General features: G+C 45.3%; 2 protein-coding genes across 3 annotated transcripts in view; one reads left to right on the top strand and one right to left on the bottom strand.

The window, feature by feature from the left end:
- INSYN2A (inhibitory synaptic factor 2A) overlaps nt 1-2,773 on the bottom strand; it is a 51,279-nt gene extending 48,506 nt beyond the window's left edge. Inside the window, exon 1 of the mRNA XM_040605771.1 lies at nt 2,469-2,773. The gene's annotated coding sequence lies outside the window, so the exon portion shown is untranslated. The remainder of the gene's footprint in view (nt 1-2,468) is intronic.
- Nucleotides 1-21,594, top strand: part of DOCK1 (dedicator of cytokinesis 1) — a 319,815-nt gene that overhangs the window by 151,485 nt on the left and 146,736 nt on the right. The gene's annotated exons all lie outside the window — the stretch shown is intronic.

Raw genomic sequence — 21,594 nt, forward strand, 5'->3', positions numbered from 1 at the left:
TGTGGTGACCAGTAGTGTTCAGTCCCCGGTAGTGCATGTCAGGAAGACGATGCACACCCTGAGATTCGGCACTTGGGCGGGCTCCTGGGCTTCTTAGTCATATTTTCCTTCTAAATGTTAATCTCTATTGAACTTAGCTCTTTTTTTCTTCTTCTTTCTTTCCTCTGAATTAATTACATATGTTGTGTATCTCTCAAGCTAAAATGCTTCTGTCAGTGAAACAGTTAACTGGGGGGGGTGGTGTGGGAAATGCAGAGATGCTCTTAGGAGCTAGCTACTTGTTTGTGAGCTTAATTAGTAGAAGGGTGCATTGAATGTTAAGTGCTGTCCCTCTTGATAAGTAACTAATACTTCCTTTTGTGGTGCTGTTGCCCAGCTGGTTTTTCTATGTGTCAATCTGGGGGAAAGGCACTGATTTCACTCAAGATTAGAATTACTTTGAATGTCTTGTTAAAAACACACATCGTTAATAACTATGGAGTCCTAAAGAATACATATTTTTCATCAAGGGCACCGTGACATCCTTACCAAAAAAATAAATTAAAGCTTATTTTGTGGTATCAGCCTTCCCCAGTGAGCTCACTCTAGGAAGGCAGTATGCTTTAAATGCAACAGCACCTAAACTCCGGGACAAAAAAAAAAATATTTTACAACTGTTCAGTGTAAGTATTTGGATTAGCAATATACATTATGCATTCCTATTGAAATCAGCGAATGTATGCCATCACTGTATAGAAGAATATAAACCTCCAGATGATAAATTAGTAATAGCTGAGCACTGAGATATTTTCATCTGAGCTGTTCTATGCATTTATAAGGCTAGAAAAAAAATCCAGCTTTTAACTCAGAACTGTTATTTGTACTTGAAGAGAACAGTATTACTGTAGCTAAGAAAAGCAGGGATGAGCAGGCTGGTAACACGCCAATAGGCTTCACACCAGAAGTAAGGGAATATGCAACTCTCCATGCTTGTCGTATTTTTACTATAGATACATTTGCTTGAAATTTCACACTAAATTATTCTGAGTACGTGGCTAGGACAGTTCCATGTCATGTGATTATTACTGGGGTTTTTTAAATTTATTATTTTGCTAGTAGTTTTTCCATCTAGCAGCTAGATTTTAACCTTGATACATGCAGCATTCCTGACAGCACTGTAAATACAAACGGTAAGCATGATGAAACACATAAGCAGAGGGAATAAATGCCCAGTTTATATTAGGTATGACCTGTTACTGTTCTTTCTGTTATCGCTTTCCAGCATTCAGCGGAAAGAAAAAAAATATCTAAAAATAAAATCATTCTCAGAGGTTAGAAAAACAGGTCTTTCCAAACTTCCCGATCATAGAGCCTAATGAGTTAAATTTTCCTCAGTGATGTGCATGCGGGATTTTAGCTGCTTAGACATACAAGGTCAAACGAAACCACTCCATTACCTATTCTGACTTGTAGCAGAGAGGGGGGCACGGTTCCTTTGGGACAGACCCCTCGGGAGATGGTGACATAAGCAGAGAACATATTCTCTCTGCTTTCACCGTTGCCAGATGTCCCCGTTGTGCCAGGGCTTGCTGCCCCCCGCCTCCCCCAAACAGACCCGAGCTAACTGCAGTCCTGCATCCCCCTCGCTGCCGTAACTCCATGTAAACATGGCATTAAAGTAGAGACGCTGAGGTCACCGGAGAGGATTTTTACTAGCAATAGGAAGGCAAGATGGAAACGCGAATCTTTGGAGTCCTTGCAAGGTGCAAGGTCCAGGACCGCGACTGTGGTGCTGGATCCGTGCTTCCTTTTGTCCCATTTGCCTACTGCATTTTCACGGCATCTCTGGTTTAAAGGTGTTGGATGATGGTGATGGGGAACTCGCGGGGGCGGAGTGGTGTATTAAATTGGGAGAAGCGCTGCTTCTCAGGAACGGCAGCTACAGAACAGCAGCAGCAGGGTTTGTGGGTTTGTTTGGGTTTTAATGAAGTGTGATAGCGCAAGTTGGTGGATGAGCACAACCGCTGCTCTTCCATTGCCATGGTGTAGCGCCACTTCGTTCAGGCTGCGTTCGGGCTGCCAGCGCTGAAGTTAATAAGCGGCGGTAGTTGCTTGCCATCAATCCTGCAAAAGCCTAAAAGCGCTCTGTGCATCTCCCCTCGATCCCCCTGCTACACCCCTCCCCTGCCCGGCGGCACCAGGACGGCAGCTTTAGGGCAAAGGCTGGTATTTTTCTAGAAGAAAGTAGGGCTTCGGGCGCGTGCAGCGATATTCTCCCGCTCTGCCGTGAAAGTTACCGACCGCGATCGCCGTTCCAGGCGGGCACCGACCATTGCATAACGCTCCCGCGGGCGCGCAGCTGAGGCGTTCTCCTCCTCCCTGCAAGTTTTCCTCGGGAAAACCCGGGGACGCGGGGCTGGCGGGGGTCTCCCTGCCGGCGGCGGCGGGCAGCCCTCGGCGCGGCGGGCCCGGGGCAGCGGCCAGCTTACCTTGCACTCCCTCAGGCAGAAGTGGCGGTCTGCGCGCTGCCCGGGCGCTGCATCTCCCTCCCTCCGCCGGGCGAGTGGCCGTCGGGAGCCCCGCGCCGGCCGCGCATCTGCCGCCCGCCGGCGCCCGCGGCCGGGGCTCAGCTGCGGCCGCCCGAGCGCTCGCTAGAGGCAGCCGCCGCCGCGCGCTCCCCCCGCTGCCCTCATCGGCTGCGGCGCCCGGCGCGGGGGGCGGGAGGGGGCGCCGCGGCGGGGGAGGGGGGCGGGGGGGGGGGTCGCTCCTCGGCCGGGGCCGCGCCGCGGGGCGGGCGGCTCGGGGGGAACTTGTTGAGCGGGACCGGCGGCGTCCCCCAGCCGGGCGGGAGCGGGCTGGGGCGGGGGGCGGGAGGCGGGGCCGGGGGCGGCCCGGCGGCGGCGAGGGGCGGGGCGCGGCGGGGGGCGGGGCGAGGGGCGGGGGGCCGTCCCGCCGCGCGGCCGCGCTGGGCCCTGCGGGCGCGTCCCGCAGTGCCGGGCCCGGCGGGAGCGGTGCCCAGCGCTGCCCGGCGCCCCCCGCTCCCGGCGCGGTGCTGGGGCCGAGGCCGGCACGCCGCGGGTCTGCCCCGCTGCTCCTGGGCAGCGGCGTCTGGCGTGGAGGGAAAGTATTTCAAGGTACCGAGCGAGTAGCTGCGCCCGTTGCTTTTAAACCTCGAGTAAAATGGACGCGAGTTCCCAGCGAAGCAAAGGCTTGACAGGCAGCCGGGGCTGACGGACGCGGTAACCTTCCTAAAACTTAAATCCCGTCTTGCCTCCTTTGCTCGCAAATCACTTTGCCGTTTTCCAGAGGACGTTGCAGAGGTGTTTTGCATAAAGTTGGAAATTAAATGGGTCAGGTGTATGTAACGGGCCCCATCTGACAGGCTGGCAGAGGGTGTCATGTGAGGCATGGCAATCAGCGGGAGCTGCGCCGTCCACTCCCCGCAACCCCGACGGAGGGTTTCCGTGGTGTTGCCACTTAATAAATGTTTTCCACCCCAGCATGAAACTCCCTTAGCCCCGTTACCACCAGGCACACAGCACGTAGGTTGTAGCAACACTACCTCCGCCATCGGTAGCATCACCAAGGATTGTTGACCTCTGGAGTTACCGAAGGGGCCCCTGATTGCAGGTGCCGGCTCAGCCCGGCTGGGCGAGCCCTGGGATGCGATGCCCCGCTGCTGCCCGGCTGGACGCGCCCCGTGCCACACCGCAGCGGGGAGGGACGCCCAAGCCAAGCGCTGAACAAGTTCATACATCGACGTAGCACGATGCAGCAGAAATACTGGCTCAAGTCCTGGATGTCTTTTTAGAGTTAATTAGCTGGAGCAGACCGCTGCACCAATGGATGCCTGCTGCTGCCGCAGCGGCTGGAGCACCTTGTTTGTGCCAGCTCTGCAATGTTTGCACCGGGCTCAGCTGATAGAGCCCGACAGCAGGTAAAGAAATCCTCACAGACCCGTCTGCCACATAAACAGCAGCGTGGGAGTGTGGAGATGAGTACACAGAAATCCTCGCCTGTTTAACTGCAGTTTAGCTGTGCAGGACTGGATCGGAGGAGTGTTCCACGAACCAGACAGTCAGCAGAGGGCAGCTCAGTTGCTCTCCCTGCCTGCTACCTGCCCAGGTACTCTGCTCTCCTCCCGCCCAGCCTTATCTCTGCAAGGGTGCTGCTCATCCCTGAAGGAGGGTGCCCAGGGCCACGCTCACTGCATCGCCTGCTGCTCTGCCCTGGGCAGCAGGTGCTGTGCGCTTCCCGCAGCTGGACCACAAGTGAGCTGGTGGCACGGTCTCCATCGCAGTTTATTATCTTTCTGGGTTTCTTACCAGAGATTTTTTTTTTCCCAAAGACACAGGTGGAAAGAAAAATACCAACTTGCTTGTTGATACAAAAACGCATTCCATGTTTTTTTTGTTTTTCTGTCTTTTCTTTTCAGCAGCACTGACTTGCTGTATTCCAGGGCCTCTGTGGTTTTCTCTATATCAAACTAAATTTATTTTTGTCTGCAGCCTGTATACAGATATGGGTAAATTATGTGGCGTGGTGACCATGTTTTAAATAAGTATGCTACTTCAGCGTCAGCAAACAGAGCAGTGGTAGTAGATGCTGTTACTTTTTCACAAGCTGGAGATGTGTGCTGTGCAGACTGCATCCCAGGACGTGCAGGGCATGATTGTTCGAAGAAAATACTATTGTTTGATAACCTTAGTGACTGGAAAGGAAAAGCCTTCCAACAGCAGCAGTTAAACAGCATTCTTGTCTTCTCCATAATTATATTTAGAAGTTGTTGTCCCAGGGCTGATTATTGTTGCGCAGCATTATGCATATGCCCCATTTATAAAGCGAGGCAAGACACAGCATTTTTCTGTAGGGTTTTTAGAGAATTAGAAAGGACTTACCAGTTGTGGACCAGCTTCCTGCTTATCCCACACGTGTAACTGCTGATACTGTTGGTGTACCATGCGATATTTTAAATCATGGTTTGTGAAAAATGATGTGTTTCCTAATTATCACGCTTCATGTTACTGTAAAAGCGTATAGAAGTAAATACACTGGGAAAATGGAAATGCTTCATCATCCCATTTGCTTATTTTTCAGCCTTTAAAAAATGCTGAGCGCAACTGTTGCATAATGAAATGTAGTGCAAAAAAACACTTGAGAAAGGGGAGAGAGGCCTGACTTCGACCTGGAATGATGCAAAGAGAAAAGTAGCACCTCATTATTATTATTATTTTTTTTTTTTTTAGACAACAAAGTTATAGCTCTCTAATGGAGTGTCCTACCTTCCCAGATTGCCTTTTTTTGTTTGTCAAGGAGGAGCGAGCCCTGCTCAGGGCTGCGGTGGCTCACTCCCATAGCAGGTGCAGGTGTGCAGATGGAAGTCCTGCCTTGGACTTCTGGAGTGAGTGATAAAATCATCAGGTTGTATCTGAGAGCGGTGAGACAGATTTTCTCGTGGTATTCTCTGTGGAGAAGTACAGTATAGGGGTCCTCCTTCCACACTGCTAATTTCATAAGAATTTTGTGGAGAGCATCTATGCGTATTTATAAATGTTAATCTTCTTGCACAGCCTGGTATTACAGACTTCAGGTTTTGCTCTTTTTTTTTTTCTTTTCTTCTCTGTCTTTTCTCCTTATGTTCAGCTTCAAGGGGAGCATGAGGGAGACAGGGCATATCTGAATTACTGAGGTGCTGGTCCTGTGCTGGTGTGGGAATGTCACCCCGTGCCCTCCTGGCTGGCAGCACCGGGGCATGTCCTCCTTGTGCTCCTTACAGCTGCAGGGGTTTTGGCTAGAGCACTGCTCGCGGTGAACACTGTGCTGGGGGAGATGTCTGTGTCCAGCAGGTGTTTTCTGTCGTCACACTCCGCTAGAACGTGCAGGTCCTACAATATATCACTGAAATGTAATTTTCTGGAACAGTCTATGAAGCTCTTGTCAGTCTTTGAGAAAACAAGCTCAAATCCAGCTCAGGGAAAAGCATGTGGCAGCCAGAGCCTGAGTTACCTGCCAGGTGGTTCAGCTGACACCAGCGTGGAAAAGATGATAACCAACATCAAAGTCATTTTCACAATCAGCATGAAAGCTGGTATTTAAACTATGTTAGTTTCAAACGTGGACTGTACGCTTGGGCGCAGGGCCTGTCGGCAGGAGAAGCCAAGGAAAGCGCTGGCGCCACGTGCTTGGCTTGGGCTGAGCGACGGGCGGGCGATGCCGCCGGCCTCCAGCAGCCCCAGCTGAAGGGTTGGGGTCCGTGCCCGAGCTGCTGGCCTGGGATCAGGATCGGGATTGGGATCGGGAGGGTGCTCCCACCTGGTGCCTGTCCTGCTGGGGATGGGTTAAGTAACTTCTGTTAGGAGGAGTAATTAAAGTGCTGACACTAAACATATGAGCTAGGTTACTCGGGGTATACATAATTGTTTAGGACTAGCCTGGTTTGTTGCAGAGCCTTACCACCTCCTTTTTAGCGGAAAGAAGGGTGAAGTTGCTTGGTTTGAAGCACGGAGCCATGGGCAGTGCTGGGCCTTTTCCCTCTGTAGGCTTTTGGGACCAATGCTGTTGTTATATCTTTGTTAAAAGCAAATATTTTTGCATTGCTGAATCTTCGTTCACATTAATTAGGTCATTATTTTTGTGCCTTTATATGATAGCTGCCTGGCTTTCTGTGCTAATTTTGTTATTTATTTACTTACTTGAACCTGCCATTGGAAGAAAAATGGAGGAATGTTAAATATGCTCCTCTCCTCCAGCTGAGGTGAATGCAAACTCGGCTTGAATTTCAAACGGATCCTCACGTAATCAAATCCTTGTATCCTTATATCCTTGCTTTGAGGAAGGATATAATCTGCTTGGCTGTGATGACAAAGAAATAAGGTCTCTCGGAGTCATGTTCGGCAGAAATTTGAGAGATTTAATTTAGTGTCTTGCTCCACGATGAGTTTTTTCCATGAGCTTGGACAATTCATTTGAGACTATGCTTATGTCTTTTCTTTATCTGTAAAGTGCGAGTAATTGCACATCTGTTAACTTGGAGGAACATTTTGAAGATAAAGTGGATTTAAGATTATGTGTATAATACCCATAATACCTGCGTGCAGCTACAATATTAAATAGCTGATTAAGTGAACTGCTATTTATGGGGTTTCTGCTCTAAGAAGGAAAATGCTGAGTAACCTTATTACTATGGTAGTTATTTCTGTACTTTGTTGGTATAAGTATGAGCAGGATTTAGACCTCTCTCTTAATTTCCCTTCTACAGATCATTGGACGAAAAATACAACCCCAGGTCTTACCAACTAAAGCTGAGATTTTGAGTTCCAGTTGAATGCTGTCTCCTTAGGACTCCAAATTTCTGTAGATACTAGTTTGTCATTCATACAAAGAAAGAAGTCTTCATTTTATTGGGATAGGAGGTCATTTTTTGGTTGTGGTCTGTTTTTTGTTTTTGTTTTGGTTTTTTTCCTCCTTTTTTCCTTCTTATTTTCACTGTGCGTATAGTTTGGAAAAGTCCATTTTCAGTACACAAATGTTTTTGGGAGGGGAACTAGAGTGATGATTGGAAGTGCTTGTTTGTTCTTCTAAGGATGAGGTTTATGAACTAGTCTCTTGTGGTGTGTACGGGCTGCGGAATCACTTGCCTAATAAAGATGTTCTCAACAGATGCAGAATTCTGCACTGGTTAAATTATCATGCAGCCTGTACAGTTAGGAAATAAATGAGGGTCTGGGAGACCATGATGTATGATACCCTAAATGGCTGCATTTTGTTCATATTTGAAAGGCAGTTTAGCTTGTCGTCATTACTGATGATTTGTGCTTTTATAGCCCTTCTTTTTGCATTTCAGAAATCCTTTGTGCCCATCTGAATAATAAATCAACATGTTGGATTTGTTCAGTAAGAGCAAATGTGAAATTACATTCTTATTAAGATATCTTGAGAAACTGTAAGTGTAGGTGAAATTTTTAAAAGGAATATTATGCCAACTTTGTTAATAGTTTGTTTTGTCTTGTTTATTTTATTACCTCATCAGATTTCAGGGATATATCTCCAACTGCTTTATGGCAAAGGGAGAAATACTGCCCCATTTAAAAATACAAAATAAAAAATCTGATCATACTTTTGATTGCCTTCAAATGAACGGTTTCAGATTTAAGCACCTAATGAAATCTGGAATGAGCATGAATCTTAGAATTCAAGTTACAGACAAAGGAAAGGCAAATGTAACAAATAATGGGCATAGTTTCATCTGTTGCATATTTGCTCTTTGGTGGAATAATATATTATTTATACAACATTGATTTTATTGAAAGGAGGATTTAATGCAACTTTTCCGTCAAACTGTAGAGCCGTTAAATGTTATAAGGTAATGTAGACTCCCAAACCCTCGGTAAGGTCTTCTTGCTTGAAATATTGAACTATTTAAAATTCAAATATAGCATAAAAATACAGGCTTTTATGTGCTTTTACATGTTGCCTTAACATTAGAAGCCCAGACAGCAGTGTGGTGCTAATGCATAATACTTCAAAAAAAACCTAACAAACAAGCTAAGGTAAAATATATGAAACGAGTGAAAATTGAAATCATGGAAAATTATGTAAGAGAGAAAATTGAACAGTGCAAATAGTCAGAAGTAAATTGAATGCTCTGAGTCTAAACCAGAATTAGGTATTTTGGCCATAATTTTCAGAAATGAACTGATAGTGTAGTTTCCAAAATCCATATGCAGGCACCAAAATAAAATTGCCCTTAATAATTTTGATACATGGCAGAGCAACAATGGTAGTGAATGAAAACAGATGTAAGGAGGCAGGTTGCAACATCATGGGCACACCAAAGCTTTAGCCGTATGCTCGCAGTTAAGAGCTTCTACTCCCTTGTTTAATGAGGGACGTGTTGTAAAGGTATGAATGTGATGGCCCCCACAAATTTTAAAAACGGTTTTACAAATCTAAAAAAGAGTTTCAGTCTGTTTGATGCTCTGGGAAGAAAAAATTCTGTATGTTCTTGGTCAGTATGGCCTTTTTCACACAATTTCTTCCTGCAGAATGAGTAATTAAACAGCAGAGTCTTACCTGGGATTTATTTAAGCATATTTTTGAATCCACCATGTATTGCTTAAACACAGTAGTATAAATGTTCATGTCATAAAGTAGCCAGCAAGCCAGCATAGTAACAAACTTCCATAGGCCAACATCTCTTTTAAAAATCAAACCAAAACAGTAACTTTTTTTTTTTTTTTTTATATCCAGAACGAGTTGGAAACTGTTGGAAGCTTTATTTTGTTAATACATTACGTGATAGAGGCACATCACATTAGAAGACTTGAAAGAACTTAGGCTGAGCAAAAATATTCATATCTACATTGTTGCTAGTACTAGTGTCAAGTATTTGTATAGAAAAATATGTTAAGCTTTGAGTAGTGCCAGTGCTACAGCTTATTTTTATTTATTTATTTAATAAGATAACCTAGCAGCTTCAGCATTTGTGAATAAGGGAATGCTAAATTGATGATTGACTATGCAAAGTCTTGATTCTTGTGTGTATTAAAATGTATGTGACAAAGTTTTACCTTAAGAAAGGGATATAAGAAGTTCTTTTTTTAAAGTCTGAACATCCTAAAAGCACTAAGTATTTAAATAAGTTGTGTTAGGAGCAGTCTGATGATAAACGTGGGAAGCCTGATAGTGACGTTAAACGAGTGTACAGTAGGCAGTAGAGGCTGAGTCCTTCTTAATCCTGTCTGCAGCTCTTCAAAATACAGTACAATAAAAATGGTCTGTCCTTCATAAAACCTGACTTCTGGCATACTACATTGAAAACCATTAAAAGTAGCACTGCATTTTAATTTTCTTCAATTTTTGAGTAAGCTCAGTACTTTAAATATTAATATTTAGCAGCAGCTGAGGAGCATAATTAGCACACGCTTTAAATCAGCGGGGTCCCTGTCAATATTGCGCTACAGCCCAGTAACTAAGGTTGCTGCTGGGGCAGGGGGGGGGGGGGGGCTGGGGGTGGTCGGGGGGGCTGGGGGGGTGAGGGCAGGAGCCGCCCTGCAGGGCGCTGGGTGGGCGCTGGGTGCAGCCCTGGTGGCCGGGCCGGTTTGTAGGTGGCGGTGGCTAACGGGACTTTTGCACGGCAATTGGTACCTTTGCCTGCTTTGGGGGGGCTGCGACGGGGGCTGGCAGCGGGGGAGCAGGTTTGGTGGTCACAGGAGGTGGGCTTCAGGAAGAGGTGGTGGTGCAAGTCAGTAAGATTTGCTGGAAGTCCCATGTGCTTATCACTTTGAAATCTCTGAAAACCCAGAAATAAATTTATCTTTCTTATAGCGCTGTGGTGCTTCAATTCCCTTCTAGGAATCCAAAGTAGCACCCTAATACTTGAGTGTCTCCACATCCTCCCCCTCTCTGTGCCTCCACCTCCCCTTCTGCCGAAGCCTTGGTGGGGAACTTTGCTGGACGGGGAGCTGAAATGATCGCTTCTTGTCTCTAAATGTTACTAATTCATGGGACTTCCTTATGCACAACTTCCATCGCTCACGGTGTTTAAAGAAATAAATGCCTAAATTAAAAGTACCATCTCGTATTTGCTTGAAATTCATCTCCCATTAGCTTCAGCAGCTGCCTCCTGGTTCTAATACTGCGAAATTTGTGGATAACAGCTGTGCACTCATTTCATCCACCACCTCTGTGAATTTGTAAACCTCAGTCGCATACATCCCTCCTCTGCCTTCTTGGAAGACTCCGGGACATCATGGCCCCTACTCAGGAGGCAGCTTCTCCATCCCCTTGTCATAGCGTCACAGACTGGTTTGGGCTGGAAGGGACCTTAAGGATCATCTCGTCCCACCCCGTGCCCTGGGCAGGGCCCCCTCCCCCCATCCCAGGCTGCCCCCAGCCCCATCCAGCCTGGCCTTGAGCACTGCCAGGGATGGGGCACCCACAGCTGCTCTGGGCAGCCTGGGCCAGCGCCTCGCCGCCCTCACGGGGAACAATTTCTGCCTCACAGCTCATCTACATCTCCCCTCTCCCAGCTTAAGGCCATTCCCCCTTGGCCTGTTGCTACAAGCCCTGATAAAAGTCTCCTCTGTTTTTTTTATAAGCCCCCTTTAAATACTGGAAGGCTGCTAGAAGTTCTCCCCGGAGCCTTCTCTTCTCCAGGCTGCTGCTCTGGTTGCCTGTCTCTGTACCTTCTGCAATCTATTATGTCCCACTCCAGCTATGGAAGCTGTATTTATTTATTGAACTCAGTTTTACTTCTCTGTGAGATGATATAAATCAAATCTTTCATTGAAGGATAGCAGTAAACATCACTGGAACTTTTATTTGTGAGCTAAGATTTTATTTCTGGTGATGAGCTGGGATGATGAGCTAATGAGGTTTGTTTTGATGTATAATTTTGTTATTTCACATCAATTACCAGATGACGGATAAGCTCTGCAGCAATTGATTATCTAAATAAGGAGCACGATAAGCTCCTGGGGCCTGAGGGTGATGCTAAACAGACAGATCATGGCCTCCTGGAAGCTGACACACCATGTCACAGACATTTTTGTTGGCCGACACAAGGGATGCTGGTTCTTAAGCGAAAGGGAAAAAAGGGCAAGTCAGTCCCACGTGCTTGGGAGTTTCATGGAAGAAGTGGGGATTTGCCTTGCCTTTACGGGGTGTGCGGGCTGCGGAGCCTTCGTGCGAGAGCTGCTGCGTCCCCCGCCCCATGGAGGGCTAGCCTTACTCTTGGGGCGTCTTTTGTATTTGCACAGATCTCTCTGTTTTTTGCAGGCGCTTCTGTCTTTTCCTCTAACAAAACACTTAGTGAAGGATCGTGTCCCTTGCTCTTGTCACTGTATTCCATACGAGCTCATTTAATAGAGAATTTATGATGGGATGCTTTTCATAATATTTTACTTAAACAGAGTTGAACTTGACAGTCTCTCTTTGTTTGTTTGTTTTGGGGTTTGAGGTTGTTGTTGCTGTCATTGTTGGGTTTTTTTAATGCAAACTTTTTATTTTCAGGTGTTGCTAGGAAAAATTACAAGGTGAGGATTCCTAGCTAGAAAAACACCAGTAACTAGCAAAAGCAGAATACTTGTACATGTTAATTTTTCTATTTAATAAGGAACAAGAAAAAAAAAAAGTTGTAATAATTCACAGGGACGCCATGAGTATTTTCCTTTTATTTATGCATATTTATCACTTGGCTTGAATTGTAAACATATTAATTCCTGCCTACCAGTTAATGACTTTGGGTAATGTTTGTACTCTCTTTATGCAGAAATCGTCTATGTGCCTCACAGTTACTTGTAGGAATGGACTTAATCAGGTCTACTTCCTTAGCCCTGAAAGGCATTTTGTCTAACTCCAAGTAGTTTTTCTAAGGTATTCTTAAAGCACTCGTTTATTACTATTTTTTTTTTAAATCCGTAAATTTACCTCTTCAACAGCTAATGAGTATTTTTCATCCATACCAATAGAAGGTGCTTACCATTTTCAAGACTTGTTTTTGCCAAATGTCAAGAGTGTGTTGAGTGTTGTAGGCTCTGCCCGTAACTCACGATTGGTTTATATTTCTGCTGAGGTTTGAAATGTTATGCACTAAAAGGAGGTAGTTTTGATGTTATTAAATGCATGGACATTATGTCAGGAAAAATGCCTTCAGAGTAATGATAGTACTGCATGCAGGTAGGAATAAAACATTGCACTCGTGTTTTGAGAGCTAAAGACAGGCTCTGGGGTTAACTGGGATTGTTGGGCTCTCTCAGGTATTTTTCATATTTTTAGTATATCTGAGTAGTATTTTTTCATATAGAAATATAGTGCCATATCTGTATTCTGTGATATTTTATGATACGGTGGTTCTATTATTTTTAAATACTGGAAAACACACTGGGTGGCAAACATGTTCGTGTCTGTATCATGAAGAAATTGGTTATGTTGATATAACAAATCAGGTAGGTTTTTTTAGTGGAACATAAAGCCCAATAACTTTTCTCAGGAAAATAAAGAACTTACCCTAGCTTCCTGTAACAATTCATTGTTAATTTGGATAAACCATGGGATCATCACAGTGCTGCCCCGTGCAGCCGGCCTCCCGCTGCCACAGCTTTGGTGTCCATCTGTGTTTTCAGGATTGATCCTTGCAAAGAAATAAATCAATGTGCTTCAAAAATGTCATTGATATCCAAACACTGGCATGGTTCAAACTTTCCACAATAATCCAGGGTTTAGTAGGACTGAAGCAAGTGTGTTTGTGATTTGAGGATGGAGGGTGTTCAACAGATCAGCCTTTTTTATGTGTACACACGTGAGTGGGATCCCACATTTTGCTGATCCTGTTTGCAATTTAATTGTTGAGAATTATCTTAAAATGATCTGAAGAAAAAATAAGCTTGCACTCGTTTGAACTAGTGAAGCCCATGCAATGTTTTACACAGATGTGAGCATGCAAAGGCAGAAGCACGATTTGTGCCTAAGTCTTTCTCTGCATCCCTTGAGATTTCTGTGACTATATGTAATGACTTTTTAGCATTCAGTGTAGAGAAAAATGTTCCAAATGAAAGCTAATCTTTGTCTTTGAATGGACTTGGGGACCGGACAGCTGTGTACATGTGCATGAGCTGAATTCATCTTCATTTTTTTAATATGCTTTCCATCTTGGTGGTGAAACTCTTCCATCGAGAGCCTTTTATTCTTTCCTTCCAGTGGGGCTTTCCCTGGTCCCTATTTTGCTAGCTTTCCTAAGGAAAAGCTTCCCTCTTCAACATCTACAAGCCCTGTGCTTTTATCCACAGTTGGTGGCGTTTTGTTGGGTTTCCCCACTGTTTGAACGTCTGAGCTGTCCTAGCCTTGGCCCAAGTGCATCAGTTTTGACTTCCAGATTTTCTTTCGCAAGTTGAATGGCAAAAATACCGGCAGTATTTTTATGAGGAACACAGAGCTGTTCATCCAGAGCTGGATCCAGTGGGAGCGGGGAGTCTGCAAAGCAGCAAAGAAGGGGAGACAAGCTGACCCACAGTTTTCAGTAACGTCTCATAAGTATATTTGAGAAGGAAAATGGAACCGAACTCAAACACAAGTCTAAAAGCAGCGGGCTGCAGCCCGTCTTCAGTCTGGTTGCCCCCCCGTTTGCCCCGAGCAGAGGTGAGCGGGGTGCTCAGGTGGGGCAGGTCACTGGTGGCTTTCTTGAGCCGTGACAACTTACTGCCCGCCGCGTACAGATCTGCACATTTTTTATGCCCTCAGTTTTGTTGCTGCACTATAGCCATATGAAGAAGTGTGACGTGCATAAATATGTGGATTATAATGAAAAATTTAATTAAATGACTGAATAATAACTAAAGATGGCAGAGGAGTCAGTATTGCTAAATTGAAGTCATTCCATATAGCTTTTGCTGTAGACTGTGCCCTGGTTTTAGTTTTACTTATTCTTTCTTAATATTCCTTATATATTTTAAACATCTATCCGAGCTGCTGCTTTGCCTGTTGTGTTGGTATGAACGTAGCTCACCTTGGCAGAGAAGTCCTAGGCCTCCAGGACCGGGGGGGGACATCCCGGGTGAGTCTGGGGGAGGAGCTGAATGTCGGAAAATATAAAACCATTTCTGCTCAGTCCCATCAGTGCAGAGCGGAAAAAAGGTGAAAGGAGTGTGCAACGGGGGCTACCTGTGCCCGCTGGCCCAGAGGGGCTTGGGAGGGGGCAGCCGGTACGAGCTGAGCTCCGTGGGGCAGAGCAGCCCCTTCCCCTCCGCCCGCCAGCGCCGCCTCCCTTCCCGGGCGGGCAGCCCCTGGGCTGCTCCGCTGCTGCTGCTGCAGCTGGAGCAGTTGATTTTTACTTTGGAACGTTTTAAGTCACTGATTTTAATCTCGTTTTGGATTTAATTTTAATTGCTTTTTCAAAGAGATTAATTCTCGTTTAGGTGTGGATATGTAATTAAAAAAGATCTCTCGACTTAAGTTGCTTTTGTTAACCACGTTCACAGGCTGTATGTCTGTGAAAGCAATTACATAGCTGAATATACATCTAATCCTGTTCTTAATGTTTAAGTGTTATTGTGTTAGAAAATGATAAACGACTTCCTATTTGTGAAGGGATTTACTTTTTTTCCCTTATGATATCTGCCAAGACGAAGTTGGAAGGAAAATGAAATTCAATTATAAATAAAAATTTATTTCTGTGGTGGAAAACCACACTCAAAGCACTTAAAAATGCTTTGTTATTACTTGAATCTGTTGGGTGTGTTGGATATCATAAGGAAAATTACCAAAACGTGGTTTGTACTTTAGTCGTAGTGGGTTATTCAGTACGGAAGGTATTCCCCTGCAAAGCTGAGGTGGTTTTTGGGAGGCATGCAAGCACAGAGAAACCTGAATCAGCTTCATTTGGAACCCGGAGAGCTGGATGAGTAAATATTCCCTCTTGGCCCTTACTACTGCCGTGCCAGGCTGCCTGGCAGGGGCGAGCACCATGCAGGCACCCCTGGCTGTCACCAGGCAGTCCCTGGGTGCAGGTGAGCTCTGTCCTTCACGAGTGGGGAAACTGAGTCCCACAGCTTGGCTTTTCCATGGAAGGGAAAAGGGAAATGAGATTTAATGGGTTTAAAATGTTTCATTTGTTTCTTAACTTCATTATATGTTAATACAGTATATGTTATTCATGTATTATTAACATAGTATATGTTCTCGATCTGAAATAAATAGAATAAACTGAATTTAAAAATAAAAATAAAAATCTGTCTGCGTGCAGAAGAAACTCCTGGGTTCACACCCTGTTTTAGTACTCCAGTAGACACAGGTGCTGGCCAGTTGCTTGCTTATGTTCCGTGGTTTGGCTTTCTTAAAGTAGGTTTTGCAAATTTTAATTTTTCCAGACAATTAGTTCTTTATGTCATCATGCTTTTCATGTATCCTAGATACTTTTTTAAAGAAAGCTATTTCAGTTTAATGCTTTTTTAATTCATCCCTTTTATTCACACGAGTTACCGCTGCTTCCATTTGCTGTTGATTCTTACCCTGAGAACTTCCAGGAGGGGCTGAAAGCAGAAGGTGCCTCCCATTGCCCCCAGTGCCCGGCACTGGGGTAGTGTGTGTGTGGGGGGTGTCTCCACGACACCTGCTGCCTCAGTTTTCCGTGCTGCCTCCTGCTCCTGCAAGGCAGTGTGTGAGCTCGCTGCCCTTCTGCAGTCCCGCACCGCCTCCGGTCTTCTCCTACCAGGACATTCATGTTTCCTTTTGTGCTGCTGAATGTTGGGATTGGTCCTGAACCAGCAAAAAAGCAGCCGAATTTGTTCTTGACCTAGCTGATAGTCTGCTGTGGTACGGATGGGGTTGGTTTTCTGCAGCAGTTTGGGTGTGCTGGTTTCTGCAGTAGGGAAAGGATAAAGAGCCATTTGTCAGTTGCGACCTGTTGGAGCATATGATGTTGAACTTTTTGGTAATTGTTTCAAAGAGTAATAAAAGAGTCTTAATTAATGTAGTTTTTCCACAATAGAAATGCTCAGCTCTTTTTTGCTTAGCTTGCGTAATATAGATGGATTTCATATTCTTTTCATGAAGTCTCTTTGAGCTTTGAAGCTCTTCTTGAGACATTGTTTGGAAATAGGTTGTCGGAAAGAATCCCCCAAAGTACTCTGAGTTACTGTGAGGTTAAAAAGTAATAAAATTCAAATTTAATAATGTTACGGGGAAGAATTGTGTCGTTCTTGGAGGCGCAACCCACATATTATCGTTTTCAGGTTCTGCAGAGGACTCTTTCCCTGTTGCCTTTAATTAAATGCAAAGCGCTAAATAGGTCTGTGTTCCTTGATAGTGTATCCTTATGAAATATAGATGCAGCTGTTTCTCAAAATATCTGTAGATAGCCTCCCATGCTGCCTGTCAGAAAATATTTAAATCAGAACCTCTTGCTTTTTGTTGTCTAAGGGAAACACTACTGAGTTTTTCCTCTGCTCCTGGGAAACCTTGCACACTTTTTACAAAATCTAACAACCTGAAAAAGTGGCAGACAAAGTAAGATTGCCTGTGCAAGGGGCAACCTAAACATACCCATAAGTCAAAGAAAAAACTTTCTGGTAGACAATTCCTGTAGGAGTATGGCGGTGATGTTCCCGTCTGAGAGGTGGAGGCAGGAGGCCTGGGCGCTGCGATGGTTGTCCCTTGGCAGGTGGCAGAGCTCTGTGGTGGCCTCAGGTGAGACCCCCTGCAAATTGCATCTGCTCCCTGTGCTTCTGCTTGGGCGGCTCTGCAACGGCAATAGGGGGTGTTCCCATTCCTCTGGTGAATTGTGTTGTAACTGTCGAATGGGAGCTGCAACATGTGCCTGAGCAGGGGCTGTGTGCTCCTTCGGACCCCAGCCTTGCATCTGTCCCGGGGGAATGCGGCTGTGATTTGGGAGCCAAATCCCAGGTAAGGTGAGGATATACCTGTAGGCAGGGAAGAGCAATTTCACTTCTGTGACATCCTCTTCGCTAGTAGGAGATACTAATCTTTTGAGCTCCTCTTATCTGTGAATATTGGTACAGAAAGTCTAACTTAAAATGTAACCTGTTTGGACATGGTATTTCTCTTATTTACCATATTAGTGTGTGGATTTGTATACATACTATTAATTTTACTACTATACGGTGAAATATAACAGAAAATAAAGGACCAGGCTGTTATCAGCAGTGCTATCTATTTGATCATTTTCCTGCTCTTTGGGAGGAGGGGATGAAAACATTGCCTATCATGGGGTTTTCATTTTGATAACATGCAAATGTGAAAAGAGCCCTGTCTTTATTTTTAACGCTGATGAGAGCCTTGCAGTAATTCCTGCTTGCAAGGACTGTGTAACCTTCTACAGCACTGCAAGCTGAGAGCACAGCACAGCATCAGAGACTGCCTTCCCCGTGAACCGCCTTCCCCTATCCGCAGTCTGTTCTGTCCTGAAAACTCCGTAGCAGAACAGCCCTGCTGGTATGGTGTGGTCGTTCTGGGGCCGATGAACTAAAGGTAGAAATCAGTCAAATGCAAAAGCTTCTCCAAAGAGACCTCTTCTTGCAAGATGCTTTTTAATCCAAGGATATCTAAATTGGCTGTTTCTATGAATTAGATTTTGATTGCACATATTTCTGATCTTTCGAGCTTTCTGAGCCTCTCAGTAAACCAGTTGCTAAATCTTTTATGTCACAACAGTCAAATGAGAAGCACCAAAAGTAAAATAATTTGTCTTATAAATGGCTGTTGCTTTTAGAAGTGTGTTCATCTGGCAGGGTCACCTGTCTTGTATGAAGAGCAGGTTAATTTACAAGATAATATATCTTCCCTTAGTATTTCCACGATTTGTCATAGTGATGTCTCACTGCAGCATGATTTCTCTGCTGCAGAGACAATATCCATAATACCTGTAGGCTATCACAATTACCGAAATTACTTCAGTGCAGTCATTCTTTACATAGGATGCCAGTTGCCTTAAATTATCTTGTCCTTGTATCTGCAAAACTTAAATTCTCTAGCTGGTCTGCATCAATGTGATAACAGTTTATTTACATGGCTTGCAACATTGATCGTGCTTGATAAGTAAATTGGTCTTTCTGATTGCGTTAGCCAACATCGTGGTTTACAGAGGTGTTCAGTAGGATCTGTAAACTATTTTTTGCTTGTGCCTCCTTCCAGTATCCTTGCAAAGGCTGCAGCCTGCTGTGCTGGAGGGGCCGGCCGCCTAGCTTTTGCGAGCGCCTCCTTTCCCGCGGTGATGCTGTAAGTCTTGCTGGGGGTCAGCGCTGAGCCCCTTGTGTTGCTTCTGTAGCTGGTGCTGATGCAGCAGCGTGGGCAAGAGCCTCTGGTCTGCTGGCTGGGGGGATGCTGCAAGGAGAAGACGCACTCCTGCACAACCAGTGTCTCCGCCGTATTATCCTCTGGCTTAAGTTTTATTTTAGCTCTTTGGTGGCTTCTGTTTGCTCCAGAGAAAGTTCATGGTTTTTTCCTTGCCATTTATGTAACATCGAGTGCTAGAACAGATACGCCTTTCATTTTGAGAGTCCTTCAGAGACTGATAATAATTACAGGTAAATTAGCTTCCTAACAATAATGTGAAGAAAGTAAGACATAACTTTGTGTTGGGAAATCTGAAACAAACAAGATGAAAGGCCTTCCCTGGGTCAAGGAGGCAGTTAGTTTGATGACCTTATGGGTGTCAGGAAGTCTGTTACTCCCCCGTGAAGGCTGTGGCAGGGTGGTTGCACTGCCGTTCACCTGTGTGTGAGTGTGCGCTCAGCTCCTGGGCTGCCGGTCCGCGGTGCTGGGGACAGGGTGGGGTGGAGCCTTAGTGAAGTGCTTTTGTACAAGTAATTCCCCAAACACCCGCTGAGGATTTTGGAGAAGTGCAGACCAAATGAACGTGCGTGTTTATGAATACATCTGTTCACTTAGCTTCACTCCAAGCCCCAAGTAAGTAGGAGATAATGGAATTGGTACTTCACTTGACAGCAGAGATTTCCAGTATGCACGTGAACTTTGGAGGCGGGCTGGCTCCAGTCAGGTTTCATTACACGGAGGAAGAATCTGGTTTGCAAGAGAGGCTGCAAGGGGCAAACAAGATCTTTTGCGGAGAGAGGGCTTGAAATGACAGGATGGGTTGGCTTGTCCAGGAAGAGGGCGAGAACAGTGCTTTTCACCAGAACAGAGGAAGAACAGAGTGTGAAGCTCAGAGGAACCCATGGGAAGGAGAGGGCTCAGAAACTCCTTTGGGAAAGGGCACCCAGAGGTGCTCATCGCTTCTCTCTGTACCCCCCCAAAAGTGCTGGAGCGTGCAGTGAGGAGGCAGAGCAGTGCGTGCTGTAGGGGGATTAAAAACTCTGTGGCTGTGCACTGAGGAGGACTCACAGAATCACAGACTGGTTTGGACTGGAAGGGACCTCAAAGCCCACCCAGTCCCACCCCGTGCCCTGGGCAGGGCCCCCTCCCCCCATCCCAGGCTGCCCCCAGCCCCATCCAGCCTGGCCTTGAGCACTGCCAGGGATGGGGCACCCACAGCTGCTCTGGGCAGCCTGGGCCAGCGCCTCGCCGCCCTCACGGGGAACAATTTCTGCCTCACAGCTCATCTACATCTCCCCTCTCCCAGCTTAAGGCCATTCCCCCTTGGCCTGTCACTGCTGATGGGAATGTCAGCTGCATTGCCACTTACACAACCCATGTAAGCCGCTGGAGCTGTAACAGCAAAGCTGACAAAACATCATTAAATGCATTTGGGGAGAGTAGGTAAACCTGAAACCAACAAATACCACTCCAAATTGCTGTATCTTTTTACATGATGTAAAAATGTCAGTGCACATCTCTCTGCTCTGCTGTGAAGTTTGCATCTTTGAAGCCTTACTCAAAGGTTGCTCCACGGTGTGAGGCTCTGTGGAAACCGTTCCTCAAGTAAGGACTGATGCAGGGGCACGCTGGCTCCTGTCTGTTCTGCATCTCCTTCCTTGTCCTTCCTGATGTGTCCTGATATCACACGAGTGGTAGGAAAGGCTTTGAGTGCCAACTGGTGATAATTACAACAAAAGCCAATCATTCTAAATGACAGAATGGTTCTGTTCCCATATTCAGTGCTGCATATGTGCAAAATTCTATAAACATGTTGTGTATGGCTTTTTCTTTTTTTTTTTTCCCTGGATGAATACTGGCCATATGCATAAATACTGTTGTTTTCTGTATTTTATTACTTATGTTTATAATTTTATTATTAGCATTAACAGATGTGTAAACCAAGATACCTGAAACAGATTTATTGAGGGCAGTTCTCTAGATTTTCAGTGAAATAATTTTTAGTATAGCAAGAGAAGAAGAAAGGTGGGGGAAGGCAATTGCATTTAGAAAACCAAAAATAAACGGTCTGACCTTCAGAAATCTTAAGCTGTGATTTCAATTGAAGGGCGTACTGTTTAATACTGACACTGTATAGAACTTTTTAAAGTGAAGCGTTTTTGGTTCAAATGGACTTCTTTGAAAAAGAGCCTTAGAAAAATGATAAATGGTGGTGTTAAAATGTCTCATTAATTTTTTGCTTGCCTTTTATGAAAGTTAGTGCAAAGTACTTGCAAACTAGGGAACGCTTTATATATATTCTCATTGTGCGTATCAACAAGTTTCTAATAAATAAGCCTTTGACAAAATGATCTGGGGTTCTGGTTTTGATCTGTGTGAAGATGCTTTTTGCTCTTCTCGCTAGAGAGGTTTCCCTGGATTCAGAGATGTGGGGCTTTTTACCTTACTCTTTGGGATTATAGGATCTTCCTTCAAATGAAACAATAATCAGGATTTCGCTTATTCAGAGTTCATTCTGAGGCAGTAGATCAGAGCCTGTAGCAGTGTTACAGCACGGAAAGGTGTCAAGGGGGAGCTGGTTGGGTATTTTTCCTTTGCTGGGGCTCGCTGAGATTGGGGAGTGGGAGCCTGCAGGTCCATCTGGACAGAGCCACGGAGGGCTGCCTTCGAAACGGGACAAGGCGGCTGGAGGCTTGGTCTTTGGGCAGTTGATAGTTGAAACAGGTTTGGAAACCTTTGGACAAAGGCTTCTTGCTGGTTCTTAGCCTTTCCGAATAAAATACCTTCCCAAACAAAGGTATAATTACAGTACTTCAGTATGGCTTTTTT

Source organism: Falco naumanni, chromosome 9 (genome assembly GCF_017639655.2).
Source record: "Falco naumanni isolate bFalNau1 chromosome 9, bFalNau1.pat, whole genome shotgun sequence".
NCBI classification, from domain to species: domain Eukaryota; kingdom Metazoa; phylum Chordata; class Aves; order Falconiformes; family Falconidae; genus Falco; species Falco naumanni.